This window comes from Triticum dicoccoides, chromosome 3A, assembly GCF_002162155.2.
Source record: "Triticum dicoccoides isolate Atlit2015 ecotype Zavitan chromosome 3A, WEW_v2.0, whole genome shotgun sequence".
Lineage (NCBI taxonomy): Eukaryota > Viridiplantae > Streptophyta > Magnoliopsida > Poales > Poaceae > Triticum > Triticum dicoccoides.
The window spans coordinates 594,935,629-594,944,393 of NC_041384.1; positions in this window are offsets into that span (position 1 = coordinate 594,935,629).

Sequence of the window (8,765 nt, forward strand, 5' to 3'; positions counted from 1 at the left end):
CCCGCTTACGGGAGGACATCACCCAAGCCCTGAACCTAGAATCAAGCAGCGGGCCAGACTTATCGGACAACACTCCGGAACCCGAACTTCCAAGATTGGAAACTCCGCGGCCCCTGGGTCTCAGATCGGGTAGGGGTTCGGACTCAAATGCACCCACCCACCCAGACATAAACGATCTTTCCCACATCAGGCAAGAGCCCCATGAAACAGTACATCATTATTGGGCCAGATTCCTCCTTGTGATGAACAAGGTTAAGGACTGTCACGAGGAAGATGCAGTCTCACTTTTCTGCGATAATTGCATGGACAAGGGATCCTTAATGACTTAAGTCGCCATGACATATCACGCTTCGCTGACTTGGTGTCCATAGTACGAAAGTACTGTGCGATGGAAAGCGCCTGGAAAACTGAAACGAAATTTTGGGATAATCCGACCTCGAATATACACCCAGTCCGAAGTAAAAGGGTGCACCATCATAAGACACCCGAGCTAGTTGCAAAGAAACAAAAACCCTTTACAGGGCATGGAACCGTACTGGAGGGATGGCTTAACAGACCCTGCAAAATTCATAGTACAGCGGATACAATACCAACGCACAACCTTAGAGCATGTTGGATACTCCGACAGGTGGCCAAAAGTGGTGAGGATCTTCTTATCCCAAACGCCACAGAGCACCATCCCGTGGATAACAATACGGTGTTAACAGTCTTTGAGACCTTCGCGTCAAATAATAGGCGCAAGCGAACACTCCGCAGCATGGCCGAAATCTGCCACGTAGCAGCAATAAATCCATGGAGTAACATGGCTATTACCTTCAATGCCAGTGACGAACCTAAATTCCGAACAGCCCGAGCACCAGCCGCACTGGTCCTCAGTCCAATTGTGGACGGCTTTCGACTCACCAAAGTACTCATGGACGGCGGCAGCGGATTAAACCTCATCTATGATAAAACTCTTCAAAAAATGGAAATAGACTGGAACCGCATTGAGCAAAGTAGCACAACCTTCAGGGGAATCATACCCAGTCGGGAGGCACGATGCGCTGGGAAAATCACACTAGATGTGGTATTCGGTACGCCCGAGAACTATAGGTCCAAAGAAATTACATTTCAAGTGGCCCCGTTCAGCAGTGGATACCACGCCCTTTTAGGACGTGAGGCGTTCATGATCTTCCAAGCCGTACCCCATTATGGGTACATGAAGCTCAAAATTCCCGGGCCCAACGGAATCATCACCCTCGTCAGTGATCCGGACACAGCACTCCGCGCCGAAAACAAAACAGCCGCACTGGCCCTCGAGGCATTATCCGAAGCCCTCTCGGCCGAGGAATTAACCACGCTACGCTCCATAGTGGACAGGGACGACGTTATACTCGATAAGAGATCCAAGTCCACCTCTTTTAAACCAGCGGATGAAATAGTCAAATTCCAAGTCCACCCAACGGACCCTACAAAAACAGCCTCCATCGAGGCACAGTTAAACCCCGCTGGGGACGCCGCACTACGAGAGTTCCTGCGCGAGAATTGGGACATATTCGCCTGGCATCCCTCAGACATGCCAGGAATCCCACGCAGGTTGGCCGAGCATAGCCTCAATATCCTAAAGGGATTCAAGCCGGTCAAGCAAGCTCTTCGGCCTTTCTCCGAACCTAAGAGACAGGCCATGGGAGAGGAACTAGCCAAGTTATTGGAGGCCGGATTCATCAGAGAAATAAAACACCCGGATTGGCTAGCAAACCTGGTGATGGTACCAAAGAAGGATAAATCCTGGCGCCTTTGTGTCGATTTCAAGGACCTCAATAAAGCTTGCCCAAAGGATCCCTTCCCCCTCCCCCGCATCGATCAAATTATCGATGCTACCGCAGGACACGAGTCATTGTGTTTCCTCGACGCATACTCCAGTTACGACCAAATCAAGATGGCGGAGTCCGACCAAGCCGCAACGGCATTCATCACACCATACGGTCCCTTCTGTTTCAACACAATGCCTTTTGGGCTCAAAAACGCCGGCGTAACTTATCAGCGCATGATTCAGACATGTCTGGAGAAACAAATCGGCAAAACAGTAGAGGCATATGTAGACGATGTGGTCGTCAAAACCAAACACGTCGACTCTTTGATAGATGACTTGAGGCTCACATTCGACAACCTCCAAACATACGACATCAAGCTCAATCTAGAAAAATGCGTTTTTGGTGTACCAGCCAGAAAGCTCCTGGGTTTCATTGTCTCCAGTAGAGGTATTGAAGCTAATCCGGCCAAAATCCGAGCTTTGTCACACTTGGCTACCCCAACAGAACTCAAACAAATCCAGAAGTTAACTGGATGCGTGGCGGCTCTAAGCCGCTTTATCTCCTGCTTAGGAGAAAAGGCTTTACCCCTTTATCGCCTCCTTCGGCGCACCGAACACTTTGAGTGGACGGATGCTGCCACAGCCGGATTGGAAGAAATAAAGGCCATTTTGGCAACCAACCCAATCCTGGTCGCGCCAAACATCGGCGAATCAATGTTGTTGTACATTGCGGCAACTCGTCAAGTTGTAAGCGCAGTGCTCGTCGTTGAACGAGAAGCTGACGGACATAAATTCCCTCTTCAAAAGCCGGTATACTATGTATCCACTGTCCTCACTCCATGCAAATCACGGTACTCACATTATCAAAAGATAGCCCATGCGGTATTCATGGCATCCCGGAAGCTGCGACACTACTTTCAAGAGTGTTCGATTACAGTAGCCTCGGAAGTGCCACTTAATGATATTATAAACAACCGCGACGCTACGGGCCAGATTGCTAAATGGGCCATTGAGCTCCTCCCGTTCGACATAACATACAAACCTCGACGAGCCATTAAGTCGCAAGTATTGGCCGACTTTGTCGCCGAATGGACGGAGGCCGAACTCCCTAAAGAGTACGACACATACTCCAATTGGATCATGCACTTCTACGGTTCTAAAATGCTGGCTGGTCTAGGGGCTGGCGTCGTCCTGACGTCCCCAAGCGGAGATATCGTTCAGTATGTACTGCAAATATTGTATACAGACTCCAACAACGCAGCCGAATACAAAACTCCGTTGCATGGTCTTCGGATGGAAGTCTCCATGGGCATTCAACGCCTGGAGGTGCGTGGGGATTCAAACCTTGCAATATCCCAAATAAATGGAGACTTTGACGCCAAGGATCCAAAAATGGCGGCCTACCAAAACGCCGTCCTAAAAATGTCAGCTCGGTTCGAGGGGCTCGAATTTCACCATGTGGCTCGAGAAAACAATCAAGCGCCGGATATCCTCGCCCGCATCGGCACAAAACGCGATGCGCCCCCCCCCCCAACATATTTCTGGAAAGGCTGTTCAAGCCATCCGTAGTATGGGAAGGGGACACCGGTAACAATAGTTCGGACTCGACCAAAATGCCCGATACCGAACACTCTGACACAATCGGAGGCTCCGCCACCGAAATAACACCTTCAACCCACGTAATAATGGCCATCATAGCCCTGTGGACAGAACCATTCCTGGCCTACCTAACTAGGCAGGAACTTCCGGAGGACCAAAATGAGGCACGCTGCATAGTGCGGTGATCTAAGGCCTACAGGGTCTACGAGGGAGAATTGTATAAAAAAAGCACTACCGGAGTCCTTCAAAGGTGCATCTTCGAAGAGGAAGGGCGGAACCTTTTGGCAGAAATCCACGCCGGACTCGACGGTCACCACGCCGCAGCCCGGGCTCTTGTAAGCAAGGCCTTCCGTACATGATTCTATTGGCCAACGGCCCGGGCAGATGCACAGGACTTGGTCCAACGTTGCGCCGGTTGCCAGCTCTTTGCAAATCAAAGCCACATGCCACCCACCGCCCTCCAAACAATTCCCATTACGCGGCCCTTCGCGGTCTGGGGGCTTGACATGGTTGGACCCCTTAAAGGGGGAACCCACAAGAAAAAATACTTACTAGTCATGGTGGATAAATTCACCAAATGGATAGAGGCCAAACCTGTTAAAATAGCCGAATCTGGACCAGTGATAGACTTCATATCTGGGGTCGTACACCGTTATGGTGTCGCCCACAACATCATCACCGACAACGGCACGAACTTCACTGCCGATGAGGTAAAACTCTGGTGCAGCAAAATGGGCATCAAGCTCGATTATGGTTCAGTCTATCACCCACAAACCAATGGCCAAGTCGAGCGAGCAAACAATCTTATAATGAGCGACATTAAACCCAGATTAGTGCGTTTCTTAATGGAGTCTAACACACACTGGGTAGAGGAGCTCGACTCCATACTCTGGGGGCTGCGGACCACGCCGAATCGTACTACCGGATATACACCCTTCTTTATGGTGTACGGCGCAGAGGCAGTCTTGCCCTGTGACATAATTCATGACTCACCTCGAGTGCGCATGTACGAAGAAAGAGAAGACGAGCTCGATTGGCAGGACAGTCTGGACACCCTGGAGGAGGAGCGCGACGTAGCCAAAGCCCGTTCCACATTTTATCAGCAACAGGCTCGCAGATACCAAAGCAGAGAAGTACGGGCCAAAACTTATAACGTTGGCGAACTAGTTCTACGCCTGCCGAATAAGAAAAAGAACAAGCTCGAGCCCAAATGGGAAGGTCCCTTCATTATTGACCAAGTTCTGACCGGTGGAGCGTACCGACTGCGGGATGCATCGACTAGTCGACTCGAGCCGAACCCATGGAACGCGGCCAGGCTCCAAAGATTCTATGCCTAGCGCCGGACTCTATGTTCGTCCCCTCCCTTTGTCCATTTTTGCATATACATTATCTGTCTTTTTTCTTTCTTTCTTTCTTTTATTCTTTCTCTAGGCCTTCAAGGGCCAACTTGTGCCTCGCTTGCACATTATAGATGCGCTAGCCGTGCTCATCATACCTGGGGGCTTCTTTCACAGAAGCTTAATTATTTATCTGGGCCTCAGGCCCCGCACATGTGTCATGCTTCCACATGTACCTTTTTTCCACATTATATGCATCGATATGACTTAAGTTTTGGCCAAGCTGGGTTGCCTGGCTCTTCTATTTATGCCCTACGTTCCCGTTAATTCGGCTAGGGCATAAGGGGAGCACCTCTGCGATTGTTACTGCCGGGTCAGCCGGATGTGTACCTCAGACTGGGTGAAGCCGAAAGCTAGCATTCTTAAGGGAATATTCGGTCGGTGAAGAAAAGATGATTTTTATTTATTGTCTATATCTGCCCCTAGATGTTTTTTTGCGTTTCCTATCGCAGTCCGGACATGCACTTTAGGGCATGCTTACCCAGGGAAAGGTACCCTTAACAGAACTATTCTCCCTGGAAGATGTTTCTTACTACCCATGTAATATAACATAACTAGTTGGGCATTTATCTGCTCAAGCACTAATGACCCCTACGTCTGGTCTCCACGCATACCCCCGTTCTTATATAACTGAGCGGGTATTCGGATACACTCCGGACTATCGGGTCCCGAGGTTTAAGCGAAAAGGTCCGCCAAGACAAATGATCTACAATCCGGCTAGAAGGCATTATACATGCCACTTTAATTACATAGTCATGCAGACTGACTAAATTCCTCTTCTATACCATCCAACAGGCAGTCTAGCTTACAATCCTGTTGGGAATACTTTGCGGCCAATTCTACTTGCCCATAAACTAAGCTAACAGGGATCTCTTTTCCGTCGGGCCTCACAGGTCCGACCTCGGCCATGTGATTTGGGTCTGCCTTGGTATACCGCGTCTTCACCATGGCCCAGGCTTCTCTGGCACCCTGTCAGCAGGCCGATATCTTCCGTAATTGGAAGCACCGCTATGCTCCCTTGAGCTTCTCCGTAAGCTCTGCAACGCCCTCTGGCAGGGAGACGAATGGCCACAAGTCCTGGGCAACACCTTGCATCACCTGCCGAACTTGTTCGTGCAGATGTGAGAGCTCGGATAGAAGATCACCCCCAGACCCGGGCATTTTCTCCGCGGGACGACCCGTCAGCATACCTACAAACATAACGCTGTTAGTCGGCTTCTTCGCCGAACTCCTTTAAAAGGATTCATTCAAGCACTTACTAAAAATGCCGCGCCGAAGCCGCTTATTCTCCTTCTCGGAGTCTGCAAGCTGGGCTCGAACGTCTTTTAGTTCCACGCTCAGCTTGATATTGGCGTCTTGGAGATTGTTTTTCTCCCGCCTAACCTATTGGGGAACGTTGCAGAAAACAAAAAAATTTCCTACGTTTTACCAAGATCAATCTATGGAGTCAACTAGCAACGAGAGGAGAGTGCATCTACATACCCTTGAAGATCGCGAGCGGAAGCGTTCAAGAGAACGGGGATGATGGAGTCGTACTCGCCGTGATCCAAATCACCGATGACCAAGTGCCGAACGGATGGCACCTCCGTGTTCAACACACGTACGGAGTGGATGACGTCTCCTCCTTCTTGATCCAGCAAGGGGGAAGGAGACGTTGATGAAGATCCAGCAGCACGACAGCGTGGTGGTGGATGCAGCAGTGATCGCAGCAGGGCTTCGCCGAGCTTCTGCGAGAGGGAGAGGTGTAGCAGGGGAGAGGGAGGCGCCAAGACTTGAGGTGTGGCTGCCCTCCCCCCTTTATATAGGCCCCCTGGGGGGGCTCCGGCCCTAGGAGATGGGATCTCCTTGGGGGGCGGCCAAGGGGGAGGCTTGCCCCCCAAGGCAAGTGGAGGCACCCCCCACCCTAGGGTTTCCAACCCTAGGCGCAGGGGGGGCCAAGGGGGGGGGGTGCACCAGCCCACTAGGGGCTGGTTCCCTCCCCACTTCAGCCCACGGGGCCCTCCGGGATGGGTGGCCCCACCCGGTGGACCCCCGGGACCTATCCGGTGGTCCCGGTACAATACCGGTGACTCCGAATCCTTCCCGATGGCCGAAACTGCACTTCGTATATATAATTCTTCACCTCCGGACCATTTCGGAACTCCTTGTGACGTCCGAGATCTCATCCGGGACGCCGAACAACTTTCGGGTTGCTGCATACTAATATCTCTACAACCCTAGCGTCACCGAACCTTAAGTGTGTAGACCCTACGGGTTCGGGAGACAAGCAGACATGACCGAGACGACTCTCCGGTCAATAACCAACAGCGGGATCTGGATACCCATGTTGGCTCCCACATGCTCCTCGATGATCTCATCGGATGAACCACGATGTCGAGGACTTAATCAATCCGTATACAATTCCCTTTGTCAATTGGTACGTTACTTGCCCGAGACTCGATCGTCGGTATCCCAATACCTTGTTCAGTCTCGTTACCGGCAAGTCACTTTACTCGTACCATAATGCATGATCCCGTGATCAACCACTTGATCACATTGAGCTCATTATGATGATGCATTACCGAGTGGGCCCAGAGATACCTCTCCGTCATACGGAGTGACAAATCCCAGTCTCGATTCGTGCCAACCCAACAGACACTTTCGGAGACACCTGTAATGTACCTTTATAGTCACCCAGTTACGTTGTGACGTTTGGCACACCCAAGGCACTCCTATGGTATCCGGGAGTTCCACAATCTCATGGTCTAAGGAAATGATAATTGACATTCAGAAAAGCTACAGCAAACGAACTACACGATCTTTGTGCTATGCTTAGGTTTGGGTCTTGTCCATCACATCATTCTCCTAATGATGTGATCCCGTTATCAATGACATCCCCATGTCCATAGCCAGGAAACCATGACTATCTGTTGATCAATGAGCTAGTCAACTAGAGGCTCACTAGGGACACATTGTGGTCTATGTATTCACACATGTATTACGATTTCTGGATAATACAATTATAGCATGAATAATAGACAATTATCATGAACAAGGAAATATAATAATCATTTTATTATTGCCTCTAGGGCATATTTCCAACAGCCTCCCACTTGCACTAGAGTCAATCATCTAGTTACATTGTGATGAATCGAACACCCATGGAATTCTGGTGTTGATCATGTTTTGGTCTAGGGAGAGGTTTAGTCAACGGATCTACTACATTCAGGTCTGTATGTACTTTACAAATCTCTATGTCTCCATTTTGAACACTTTCACGAATGGAGTTGAAGCGACGCTTGATATTCCTGGTCTTCCTGTGAAACCTGGGCTCCTTAGCAAGGGCAATAGCTCCAGTGTTGTCACAGAAGAGAGTCATCGGGCCCGATGCATTGGGCATGACTCCTAGGTCGGTAATGAACTCCTTCACCCAGACTGCTTCGTGTGCTGCCTCCGAGGCTGCCATGTACTCCGCTTCACATGTAGATCCCGCCACAATGCTTTGCTTGCAACTGCACCAGCTTACTGCCCCACCATTCAAAATATACACGTATCCGGTTTGTGACTTAGAGTCATCCAGATCTGTGTTGAAGCTAGCATCGATGTAACCCTTTACGACGAGCTCTTCGTCACCTCCATAAACGAGAAACATTTCCTTGGTCCTTTTCAGGTACTTTAGGATATTCTTGACCGCTGTCCAGTGTTCCATGCTGGGATTACTTTGGTACCTTCCTACCAAACTCATGGCAAGGTTTACGTCAGGTCTGGTACACAGCATAGCATACATGATAGACCCTATGGCCGAGGCATAGGGGACGACACTCATCTTTTCTCTATCTTCTGCCGTGGTCGGGCATTGAGCCAAGCTCAATCTCGTACCTTGCAATACAGGCAAGAACCCCTTCTTTGACTGATCCATTTTGAACTTCTTCAATATCTTGTCAAGGTACGTACTCTGTGAAAGACCAATGAGGCGTCTTGATCTATCTCTATAGATC